Here is a 13,515-nt window from a genome sequence, read left to right as displayed (position 1 = left end):
GGGTTGAAGTGGTGTAGTGCCTGCACCGCTAGTAGCTGCCGCCGTAATTCTTCAAAGGCGTTCTCACATTCCTCAGTCCATAGGAACGGCTCCGAGGGGCTCGTGATGGTAGTCAGGGGCTTCGCGATCTTCCCGAAATTGCGTATGAACTGGCGGTAGAACCCACAGAAGCCTAGATAGGATTTCACACCGGTAACGGTGGTCGGTCGAATCCAGTTTCGAAGGGGTTCGATCTTGTCGGGGTCCGCCTCGACACCGGAAGTGGTCAGTATGTAACCCAGGTACTTAGTTCGGGTAACATTGAACTCGCACTTCTTGAGGTCGGCTTGTAGCCCTGCCTCACGAAGGCGCTGTAGGACTTTGTGTACGTGCTCTATATGTTCCGTAGGGTCCTCGGAGTATATGAGAATGTCGTCGAGGTAAGCCGTACAGAAGTCGTCCAAGTATTGCATGAGGACGTCGTTCATGTAGCGCTGGTACGTTGCGGGGCCGTTGGTCAGTCCGAACGGCAGCACCTTGCACTTATAAGATCCATATCGAGTCCGAAAGGTAGTATACTCTTCGGAGTCAGGGTGCATTCGTATGCGATGGAAGGCTTGTCGGATATCTAGTTTCGTGAAAATCTTGGCTTTCGACACCCGTCCAAGTAGTTCGTCGATGCGCGGTATAGGGTACGGATCGTTGCGGGTGAGTCCGTTCAGCTTGCGGTAATCAATGCAGAACCTCAGTTTGCCATCCGCTTTCTTAACGAAGAGTATAGGGGACGCAAAGGGGCTATTGCTATTGACGATGAAGCCTTTCTCCAGGTTCTCCAGCAGGTATTGCTTGGTAGCCTTAAGCTCTTTGGTGCCTTGCCGGTAGAGCGGGGAGAAAGCGTTTGGTAACGGCGCCTCTAGCTGTATCTTATGATCGTATACCCGGTGTGGTGGTAATTTATCAGATTCCGATTTTGAGAAGACGTCGGTGTACTTTCGGTGCACAGGCGGGAGTTTCTCCTGGATGAGTGATATCGTCTCGTCATCCTCTTCGGATTCTTTTTCCCGAATGATCTGATCGATCTCGTAAAGGCTGGTCTGGAAGAACTCGGCATCGCTTCGCATCATCTCGTGGTGGAAGGCGTTTGCACCGATCTCGCAGATGTGCACCGGCGTGAAGCTTTGTACAGGCTTCACCGGTGGCAAGAAAGGTACCCCTGGGATCTGAGGTGTACTCGGGGCAGTGTCGGTGGTCATTCCGGAGTCCGAAATTATCACTTTCATTTCCATCGAGCGTCCGCCTGCGCGGCGTCTGTCTTCGTGGTGGATTGCGGCATCCCTACGATTCGCATCCGACTGGTGAGAAGGATGTCGAATGGACGTTTCGCGCGAGTGGTAGGGCAAGCCTTGCTCCAGCTAGGAGTAGGCGGGTACTCCTTTGGCCATACTAGCCGGCTCTTTGCAGAGTCGAGTAGTATCCGGAAGCGGCTGAAAAGCTTCCTCCCAATTATCACATCTTGCGCTCCGAGGTCCAGGAGCACAAAGGGGCAGTTATATATTCGGCGTCCTTCGACTGTTAAGTGCAACCGAATATACTCCGATACGTGACTTTGGATTTTTCGCTGAAAACCACGTATGGGTACAGAGTAGGGCAGTTTCCGTATGGGGCTCTGAAGCGCCTTCGACAGTCGTAGCGCGAAGGGCTTGTTGATGACGAGGTATCCGTTTGCTCCTGTGTCTGCGAGAGCCTTCGTTTGCACACCGAGTCCGTTCAGACTCAGCGTCGTGTCAACTAAGAACTGGGTTCCGCCCAAGAGTTCTTGTAGGTCGAGATCTCGCAGATCACATTTGCGTAGACCTAGGAAGGAGCCTTTCCCTAGGCCTCGTCGTTTTCCTCCAGGGACGCATCCGATTGGAGTTCGACTGCCTCCTCCCACTGCTCTTCGGGTTCAGGGGCTTCGCGGTCAATCTCTTTGACTGTGGGGTTGAGCGGGCACCTGTCCTGGAAATGACCGGGCTTCCCGCATTTGAAACAGTTTCCAGACGCAGCCGGCACGGCGGTCCGCACGCGACCTGTTATGTCCGGCTTGGGGGCGGTGGGTATGAAAGGAGTCCTCTGGAAGGAACCCAACGGACTTCTTGTCGTCTTCGGTGGTTGGGTCTTGGCGGCCTCCACAGGCGGGAACCTGGATGAGCCGAGGCGGGCCCGTCCTGGGAAGCTCGACTCGCCGCTCTTGGACTGGGAGCTCAACTCGCCGTTCCTGCGTCGCTCTTGGTCGAAGGCGGTTAAGGCTCGGACCATGGTGAGGTAATCGCCTTTCCATTGGTCCTTCACGACCGCCACGCGGCTGCGGAATTGCGGTGTGAGCTTGTTCCACATATACCGAAACCACTCCGATTGTGATACTTGTCCCGTAATCGCCGCACTTTGGAAGCGGGCTTTGAACTCGGGGAAGGTTTCGTGTAAGTGACCCTTTTCGCCCATCTGCATATCGTCGAATTCGTTCCGGGCCTGTTCGGTCTCATTACCCGTAAGGTAATATGATCCTAATAGGTCCATCATTTCGTCTGCGCTCTGGAAGCCATGCGTATCCGATAGGTATTGGGGTTCCAGATATTTCTTTGCCAGGCCGGTCGTAGTTCCCCATATCAACGCTCTTCTCGAGACGTCGGTAGGGTAGTGGTCCTCATTGACTACAAGTCGGTCCCGAATGGACGCGCTCCATTGCATAAAGGTATGTTCTATCCCATCGCTGAGCGGCGTAATCTTCTCAGAGATGGTGGATTTCTTGTAACGGTTCGGAGGGTCCACGGTGTACTGTCGGGGTAGACCCGGGATTGAAGGAGAGCGCGCATTGTCGACAGGTGGCAGTCGAACGGTGCCGGGCGTGTTTCGCATTGTCGGTGCAGGCTGTTCGTCTTCGTCGGCCTCAATGGTGCGCACTGGGGCGTCGGCAGCCGGTGGTGGCGTAGACGGTATTCGGGTCTGGCTAGCTACGAGGCTGGCTACCATCGCCTTGAGCTCCCGCATCTCGTTCTCGAGGTTCGCTATGCGATCCGGGGGGCTTTCGGATGGCCCTGCGGTCGTGCCCGCTGTGGCGGTTTGCCTAGTTGTCATTCGTAGCGGTTGACCGTCATTGTCGGGTGGTGGGTTTTGTGTCGTCTTGCGCGACATCTTGATTCGGGGGTGTATCGAGTCGCAGTCGATACGGAAGAGTTTGACTTCCGGTAGCTCGTAGCTATCAACACTCTTGTTCACAATTGCCTCTGTGCTTGAGGGAGTTCTTTAGGATCTCGTATCCTATTCGGCGCCAACGCGTCGGCGACTTTACCAGCTTGCTCTGCAGGATCAAACCCTGATCCACTGGCTGTCCGTGAGTTCTCTGGGGTCACGGCTATTTGGAGTCATCAGGTCTCTACTTCGAAATGTCACCGAGTCGCGGTCGGTGGTGTTTCGACAGTTCTCCTGAGTCGTTCCGGTTGTGGGATATTCTTTGAGTACGGCCGTCCCCGGCAGGCGTGATCTTTTTTGTATAATGTAAGGACGCAGGGCACCGTATCACGAGAAGTGGCATATGGGAGTGCGAGTCGGATATGAGTCGGTGCAATCCTATAGGTCTACTACGAAGGATACAAAAAAGATGAAAGGGGAGCTTATAGCTTCCTACCCCTTATGTACCTAAATGGGGTCCGACTCGGCTAGGCCTTAGCGTACCGGTAGATCCACTCCCGTCTGCCGCCCGAATCGACCCCGACCCTAGAACATCTATGCTGCTATACTACTATGTCGCCTATTCCGCGTTGTCTTACGGGTCCGAGGGTACCCCGTGTAAGGAGGCATCCTTACAGGGTCAAATGGAAGAAGCCCTGCCCCTCGGAACCCGCCTCGAATGTTACTTTCTGTCATTGTAGTGTTAAATGCAGCGTGAAAGGCAGGAAAGAAGTCATCCTTTGTAATATGAGAAATATGAGCCTGCATCATATCTTCAATTTGCCGACCATAGGCCTGCTTTAACGGGCCGAAACAGCCAACATCAAGTGGCTGGAGTAGATGAGAAGAGTGAGCAGGCATACAAAGCGTAATAATGTTGTGTTCCTTGCAGTACTCCTCAAACTCATCTGAGTGGTGGCTCTCATGACCATCAAGGACTAACAAGCGATAACCACCAACACTCTGGGCCTTTGTATGCTTCTCAAAGTGCTGAATCCAATCCATGCCTCTCTCGTTTGTAGTCCAGCCATTTTCAGTAACAGAAATCACCCAATCGCTTGAAAATCCACTATTCTCATACCAAGATGTAAGGTGGTTTTTGCCTGCAACAATGATAAATGGTGGTACTGCCCAACCTTGAGAACTAACGCCTTGGATTACTGTAACCCATTCCCGATTACCAGGCTGTACCTTCTTTGCTTTTGCCCGCCCGTCTGAGCTTGTTACAACCATAGCAGTTGAGATAACGCCCATCATAAACCCAGTCTCATCAAAGTTGTAGATATCTGCTTCATCGATACCATATTTTGCAATTGTGTTACGCACAAGCTCAAACCAGCCATTAATAACTTCTGGATCTTCGCACTTAGCCCTCTGGTAGTCGTATTTGCGCTGAAAGCGTGTCTGGAGCTCTACATGCCGCTTAACAAAGTTTGAAGCCCAACGCGACCCAACGCGTGACGCGTCGCATGTTGCAAGTAGTCGACTTGCCATATCTTCAACAACAGACAGCCGAGGAGGAAACCCTTTGGCAGCTAGGTCGAGTATATACTGAACAAGGACGGACTCCTCTAGGTTAGTTAATTTCCATGAGTTGGCTTGGATATCGCGTCGTGAAGGTACACCTTCTAGACGACGACCTAGCTTGCGGTGGTCCACAGAATAGATCCTAGCAGCAACTCGAAGGCGTAACTTTGGGTCGCTTTGCATAGCCTGTATAGCTAGCACTAATTGGCTTTCATCGTTTTTATGGGGCATGTTTTGTTGTTGAGGAATTTAACATTTAGTTGGGGGGTTTGGTCACCGCATCATTTTGGCGCTTTCGCTTGTTTGGCGCTTTCGCTATACATGTACGTTATGGAGTTTTTGCCCTTATTTTATAGAGTATGTTTCAAGATTGACATGTTGTTGAAGGGGCAAATATAGGAAGGAAGAAATTGGGAAATTGGGGGCGATGGTTCCTTCCATTTAGACCCCTAGTTGGAAAAATCCAGCGAATCATTCTATGCGAATCGAATCATTGTAGGCGCATTGTAGGCGCTTGCTTATTCGCGGTGACAGAGTAAATTGTTTGTTTGCTTGGGACGAACCAGCGAATTCTCTCATTGAATGCTCTTTCCTCACCCTGTCTCAAATCTAGACACGCTGTACGGTTATTGCAAATTCTCGCAAAGATAGTATGAAAGACACCTCGACACCTAAATATCTTGCCGCCACCATTGCCATTGTATGTGCAATCCCAGAGATGCATGAGAGCTTCGTATATGCAGTCCTTGGCGTCTCATATCGTGGAAATGACGATCGTGATTGACACATTAATGCATGAAATCTGAAGCGAAGAGTGTAGTTCAGAAATGGCTACAGGAAGAAGTGAGGGAAGGTTCGTCGAGCTCGCAAAGGTAAGGGACCCCGGGGCCTGTTTTGATGTGGTTTATGTGATATCCCGCATCGACATGCACACACGTATCACGCCACGGTGCAGCAACCTTCGTCCAAACTTGATTCGCGAACTCCATTTATAAAACACGAAGGATTCCCTGCGCTGTTCGAAGAGTAGCTGAAAAGACTTGGGGATGCTGAAGGGACATTACTCGTACTTTGGGTTAATAATTGTTAACAGGGGACCCTGTACGTAGTTCCACCTCAACGCTGTTTTAAAAAGTTGCGAGAAATAATTTAAAGTATTTTACAGGCGAAGCGATCACCCGGGCGAAGCGATCACTGAACTTCCCACCTAAAATTGAGAAATTTACAAGATAATAACTTAACAACAACAACTTCATAATATATATTAAAAATGTATTTCTAGCCTTTCCTAATTAGTTAGTTAGGCTGAATGCATTTCTTGGATTAACAAGACCAAGTCTAATGACCTAGCCTAGGCATCCTTACTAAAGCAAATACTAGTGGAGTATAAGGAATACAAGCAGTTATTCTAGGAAGTCCCTAAGGAAGAGGCACTTCCTAAGTACCAACCATAAGATCATGTGATACCTATTATGGAAGGAAAGAGTCTACCATTCGGACTAATATATTAGATGTTAGCAGCAGAGTGTAACACTGACTTCTAAATGATAGAAGACATAGAGGTTTCTTATGTAAGGTTGACTTAATAGAGGAGGTAGGGGATTAGACACAAAGGCTTTCTAAGCAACACGTTATAGTATCGTAAAGAATACTATATTAAGTTGAGCACAAAGCTCCTATCTAAGGGAATACTATCTACTTATATAGTAGTGTCATGCCTTATGGATAGTCTAGATAGTTGATGGATAGCTAGATATCTAGATAGTTGATAGATAGCTTAACTATCTAATATCCACTAGTTTCTGCAAATATCCACTAGCCTAGTCATGGTTCAGCCTAGCCATGCTAGCCTCGTGACTTCTTAGATCACATTACTAGAGCCTAGCCCTACTAGCCCTGTAACCAATGTCACGTTACCATAGCTGTAACAGTTATGAACCTATAGACAATTCATAGGAAACGGTAGGAAACCTCAGCTGTATAGAGCTGCTAGAGGCATTTTACCATTAGCACCCTAGCAGTGGAAGTGTAACACTAACTTCTAAACGATAGAAAACATAGAGGTTTCTTATGTAAGGTTGACCTGACAGAGGAGGTAGGGGATTTAGACACAAAGGCTTTCTAAGTAACACGTTACAGTATTGTAGAGAATACTATATTAAGTTGGGCACGAAGCTCCTATCTAAGGGAATACTATCTACTTATATAGTGGCGTCATTCCAAAGGGACTATTGTAACACTGACTTCTAAACGATAGAAGACACAGAGGTTTCTTGCATAAGGTTGACTTAACAGAGGAGACAAGGCATTAAACACAAAGACTTTCTAAGTAACATGTTACAGTATTGTAAAGAATACTATATTAAGTTGAGCACGAAGTGTAATGCTGACTTCTAAATGATGTTTCTTGCGTAAGGTTGACTTGACAGAGGAGGCAGGGGATTAGACACAAAGGCTTCCCAAGTAACACGTTACAGTATTGTAAAGAATACTATATTGAGTTGAGCACGAAGCTCCTATCTAAGGAAATACTATTTATTATATAGTGGTGTCGTGCCTCATGGGTAATCTGGATAGTTGGCGGATAGCTAGATATTCAGGATAGTTCATGAATAGCTCAACTATCCAATATCCACTAGTTTCTGCAACTATCCATTAGCCCCGTCACATGGCAGCCTACCCCGCTTGCCCCCTGTGACTCACACGTCACGTTACTAGGCCCTGGTCCTGTAACCATGATGTCACATTACCATAGCTGTAACACTAGGTCCTCCTCCAAAAGGCCTAGTCCCTTAGGTCTTGCTGATTAAGGAATCGCTTACTTAAGTAGGGTGATGCCCACTTAATTGCCGAGCAGGTTGCGCTGCTTACCATGTCTTCTAGTAGACACATAAAAATCAAAGAACGTCATCTTCTTGCAGACCGTATTGAAAAGAATGGCAACCTAATGTCGCCATGTTCCAGCTGTCTTCACAACAATTGATTCTGTATCGTTGTTGCTGGTAGTCATCGTTGTAGTGAATGTACTCGTCGCAATTCCAAATGCAACGCTTGTGCCCCTTCTCCAACTGATTGGGAGAAGCTTCGAAAAGAAGAAGAGCATCTTGAGGTAGAAGAGGAAGCGACGGCATCTCAGGAGCGAGAGGCTCACCTCTGCGCTCAAGAAGCATATACCCATCACATGCGTCTTCGCAAACAGCAGAAGGCTCTCAAAACCCGCGGTGTTGAGATGCTGCGTCGTGGTCTGAAATCTTTGGACGAATTGGATGAAGCAGAGGAGAAGGAGTGTAGGGAGGCAGAGGTCAAAGGAACTCTCTTGCACATCCCTTCTACTGCCGTTTCTGAGGGTGCTGCCCCCGACCAGGACCTTTTCGCGGCCCTGTCTCCTGGCTTCTTTGATCACTTGGGTGTTGATGGCGAAGTAGCTCTGGATAGCTAAGGTTTCTGACCGTTTCCCATGAATTGTCCGTAGGTTCATAACCTTTCCATTTTATGAAAAACTCTTCTTTGCGTCTACTAACCTTCTGTCTAGGATCGCTTCGACTTCGTATTCAACAATCTCATACTCTGGTTGAAGTTTTGTATCAGTCGCAATTGGGGTATTTCCTCTTGCTGGTTCCAGTAGTGAGACATGAAAAACTGAGTGTAGTCTGGACTTTTTGGGTAGCTGCAATTTGTAATTTTAACTGAGCTGACTTTGTTCAATATTTTGAATGGTCCCAATTTCTTGAAGTCCAACTTTGTGCTTGGTCGTTTCATTTTGATATGTTTCCGGAGTAGGTATACTTTATCCCCCTCCTTGAAGGCAGGTTCCATACTGCGCTTCTTGTTTGCATACGCGGCAGATCGTTCATTTAAGAATTAGATGTCTGTCGTGAGTTGTTCATGGAACGATTTGAGTTGTTCCACGGCGATCATAGCTTGTTCTGCTCTTGATTCATCCAGTCGTGGTTGTCTATATGCCTCTGGCTGATAGCCGTAATTGGCAAAGAATGGTGAGACTTTTGTTGCTTCGGTCATCGCGCTGTTATATGCGAACTGTGCGATGGGTAATATCTGAACCCAATTGTCTTGTTGGTGGTTGACATAACTCCATAGGTATTGTTCAAGGGTTTGATTCAGTCTTTCTGTTTGACCATCTGTTTGGGGATGGAAAGCTGTTGATAGCTTATGATTTGTTCCCAGAAGTGCCATTAAAGATTTCCAAAATTTCGAAGTAAAAAGCTTGTCTCTGTCTGAGATGATTTCTTCCGGTAATCCGTGATCAGCTAATATGACTCGAAGGAAGGTGTATGCAAGTGCTTCAGCATCGCTAGCTTCTAAATATGGCACAAATATTCCATATTTGTGAGTCTTTCCGTAATAACCAGGATAGCGTCAAATACTACTCCTGTTAACGGGTCCTGAGAGGGTGGTAGCTTGACGAGAAGTCCAAAGCTATAGATTTCCATGCTCCCTTTGGTACTGGTGTCGACTTGAGCTGTCCATATGGCAAGTGCCTATTGGATTTTGATTTGCTGCAAATGTCGCACTCTCTTATTACCGTTTCCACCTGCTTCCTAATACCTGGGAAGTAGTAGTGTCAGGTGATTCGTTCGAAGGTGTGTGTTACTCCCTGATTGCCGTGTGCTGGTAGCGAGTGTTGTTCTTGCACTAGCGGGCATCTCATTTTGTTTGGGACATACACTAATCCTCTGAATCGGATCAATCCTTGTTCATCGATGGAGAAGTCTTTCGGTTTTTATTAAGACTCGCTTTGCACATTCGTCTGTTGAATAAGCTTTCTTGAGTCTTTCTTCCAACTCCGAGTTCTCCACAGTGGCAATTGTGGCTAGCAACTCGTTGTATTGCATTCCTGCATCAGTCTTCTTCAATATGGCTATAGGTCTTTCCTCTTTAGGGCCGATGTAGTCAGTCCTTCTGCTAAGGGCATTGGCTCTTGCATTCTCAGAGCCCCTGCGATATGTAATCGTGAAGTTGTAGGCTGCGAGTGTCTCTGCCCATCGGACTTGTCTGCGGTTTAAAACCTTGGTTGTGGTGAAGTATATGAGATTCTTATGATCCGTCCATACCTGTACTGGGTAGGTTGATCCTTCAAGATATACTCGCCATTGCTCAAAAGCAACGACAATAGCTATCAGCTCCTTGTCATGGATGTCATAGTTGAGCTCCGCGGGTGACAGTTTTCTAGAGTAATATGCAACTGGCTTAAGTTTCTCGTCCTTATCTGGCTGACTTAGACAGGCTCCAATTGCGAAGTCAGAGGAGTCTGTTTCGAGGACAAACCTCTTTGCAGGGTCGAATGTGACTAGGATAGGTGCTTCTGTGAACTTCGTCTTAAGTTCCTGAAAAGCAGCCTCTGCCTTGCTTGTCCATTCGAATGTAAGGTCTTTCCTTGTAAGCTCTGTAAGTGGTTGAGCTACCTTGGAATATCCCATAATAAACCTCCGGTAGAAGTTGGCAAAGCCTAAGAAGGCTTGTACTTCTTTGACCGTGGTTGGTGTTGGCCATTCCAACACTGCTGTGACCTTGGCTTGGTCCATTTTGATGCCATGCATTCCGACAATGTAGCCTAAGAATTCTACTTGATCCTTGTGGAATTCGCATTTTTCTGGCTTGAGTAGTAACTGATGCTCCTTTAACTTCTGTAATACATTCCGAACATGACCAATGTGTTCCGTTGGGTCTCCTGAGTAGACTAAGATATCGTCTAGGTAGACAATAACAAACACATCGAAGTATTCATGGAGAGCTGCATTCATAGCCTCTGCATGGATGCTGGTGCATTTGTTAGACCAAAGGGCATAACCAAATATTTGAACAAGCCATAGCGGGTGCGGAATGCTGTTTTCCACTCATCCCCTTTCTTGATTCGAATCAGGTTATAGGCGCCTCTGAGGTCCAGCTTGGTAAATATCTTGGCTCCCTGGAACTGGTCGTGTAGTTCGTTTATCAAAGGTAAAGCATATCTATCTTTGATAGTGACATTATTCGTTCCTCGATAGTCCATGCAGAGTCTTAGCTTCTTGTCCTTCTTTGGCACAAATAGTATTGGACTTCGTGCTGGTGATGTCGATGGTCGAATGAACCGTTTCGCGAGGTTTTCGTCAATGTATTCCTTCAGTACGTCCAGCTCTGCTGCTGACATCTGATATATTGGTCCGAACGGTGGACTCTTTCCTTCCATGATAGGTATCTCATGATCCCATGGTTGGTGCTTAGGAAGCGCCTCTTCGTTAGGGCCTTCCTGGAATAACTGCTCATATTCCTTATACTCCACTGGTATTTGCTTCAATGAGAGCCTGGGCTACGTCATCAGACTCGGTGGTCGCACATAACTCCTTCCGGTCTTTGGAGGTTTTTTCCTTCTACAGCATGTCCGTTCGCTGTTCACACACGCACTGGCTCATCACAACTTTCTCACTCCGCCAGTCAATCTGGGGGTTGTGTTTCTTGAGCCACGGTACACCAAGTATGCATGCATGATTGTCCATGTGCACGATATCAAACTGTATCGTTTCCTTGTGTCCGCGTAGCATGACCATTTCTAATGGGACCGTCTCGTGGGTCACCATTCGGTTGTTAGTTGAGATGGGCTCTCCATCTACAACCATTAATGGGTATGGATCGGTCTTCAGTTGCGTCCTGAACCTGTGTGTGTCTGCTACTTTCTTTGTCATAAAGTTGCCCGTTGCTCCTGAGTCTATCATAGCTTGGAGGTGTTGCTGTTGTATCTTAGCAACCACATATAGCTGCATGCTGCCCGTTGTGGCGCATAGCTGGTTTGTACTAAGCCTCTTTGTGTCGCTCGCCAGTGGCCTACTGCCGAGGACTCCTAGTTTTTTGAATTGTCTGAGGAATAACCGTCTGAGGAAAATCCATCATGTTCACCATATTCTAATGGTCATAGAACTGGTACCCTTTCTCTTCTTCATTCGTTCATGTGCTTCTAACACTCGTGTCCCCTTTCTTCTCTTGGGATGCTTTCCTGCTGGTGAGGGTATTCTGGTCGGCTACTCACTGTGCAAACTGCAACCTCCCAGTATTGTGTAGTGTCCTGCCAGCTCATTGGTGGCTTGGGCACAGGATTTCTTTGATCGACCGTCTCCTGAAGCATGGCTTCCTTGAAGTTTTTACTGCTCCTGGCAGTTGTTCCTTGAAGAGAGTCTTACTTGCTGTCTTCTCAAATGCTTGTAACCAGTGCTTTTGAGAACTAGTGAGCTCCTTGTAGTCGTTCTTGTCTTCTCTGTTTGACAAGTGGAATTCCTCGAGATCCTGAGTAGTAATACTCCAGTTCTCTTTTCCCTTCAACGTGGCACATAGCTGTCCTCGTGGGGCCTTGCACCCGCCTTGACCTTGCCAAGTAGCGTTAAGCTGTTTGCAATACTTTCGTCCTCCATTCCCTTTCTTTGACTGTCTGCAGTTTCGCGCTATGTGTCCAGGCTTATTGCAGTTGAAGCAGAGCCGTTCTTGGAACTGTCACTCCTTGTTGGGATTGTGGGGTTTGCCATTAGGCTTGAAAGTAGCGTCGAGTTCCATAGGTTGGGGCCAATGACTCTTTGTTTGTCTTCTCTTCTGAGTCCAGTGTTGACTAGGTGGTCCCCCTTTCTTCTCGAGTTGCCGTTCGTAGTGACGATTGTCGATCTTCTAAGCCAATTCAATCATCTCTCTAAGGTCATCTAGTTTGTCAGACCTTGAGATTTCGTCCTTCACATGGTCTTTCAGACCTGCGTAGAATTGGTCACAGATAGCCTCGTCTCCGCAGTTGGTGAGTGTTGCATGCTGTTGAAACTCAGCGGTGTATGCAACTGCTGATCCTCTCTGTTTGAGAGCCTGGAGTGCCCTGACTGCATTCTGTCATTCATCGATGTCTCTGAAGTTTGCCTTGAGCGTTTTGAGGAATCTGTTCCAGGATACAAAAATTTCCTTCGTTCCTTGACTAGCTAAGGTGTTGCATTTTTCGTCGGGTGTTCGATGGTTCATGTAGTCGGCGAGGTAGTTAGAGATCCATTCTGAGGCTGGTCCTCGAAAGAGTGCCACAGCCCATAGGACCTGTTTGTAATGGTGGGTGCACCAGATGTGAGAATCTAGCCACCCAAGGAAGGGATGAATTTACTAAGACAACACACTGTCTTAGGAAAAAGAGCCAAAGGGTCGTAGCTTAGACTATTCCACAACGCAGCAATCAGGTGTGTGATGTAGTGAAGTGGTTCAGACAAGTTGCAACAAATGTTGAGTCTGGGAACTCAGGGGTAAGTCAGAGGTTAACACCTCACTGACTTTTCAGAAACAAGGAGTAACAAGATGAATGCTTGGAAGCTTGGAAAAGACGTGGAAGTATGTGATAGTCGATTTACTGTATTGCCTGCTTGCCCTTTCTTAAGGAAAGGGCAATCCTATTTATGCCAAAGGAGTGTAGTTCTCTCATTTTCCAAGACTTTCCATGATTACCAGGCTTGGTAACTGTAGTCGACGTAAGAGAATCCCATAGAACCATCTCTTAGGTTCGTAGCCTATAGGAAGTAAAAGGAGGTCCAAGGTCAGAGTACCCCTATAGACAAATTATGTCATAGACAAATTATGTCATAGACAAATTATGTCATAACTTAACCAATCTTGTGGGTAACTAAAGAGCGATGACATGTAATGAATCATAGAGTTTCGTAGGAGCTTTTAGAGCTATCGTTCATGCTCCTAGGCCTCTAGTTGGTAGAGATATGTCATGTGGTAGTATGAGTGATGTCATGTAATGAATCATAGAGGGTTGTAGAGATATGCTATGTGGTAATATCGGCCCAGTAA

This window comes from Pseudogymnoascus destructans, assembly GCF_001641265.1.
Source record: "Pseudogymnoascus destructans isolate 20631-21 unplaced genomic scaffold scaffold_11, whole genome shotgun sequence".
NCBI classification, from domain to species: Eukaryota; Fungi; Ascomycota; class Leotiomycetes; order Thelebolales; family Thelebolaceae; genus Pseudogymnoascus; species Pseudogymnoascus destructans.
The sequence above is the reverse complement of the archived record's forward strand: the minus strand, read 5'-3'. Positions refer to the sequence as shown.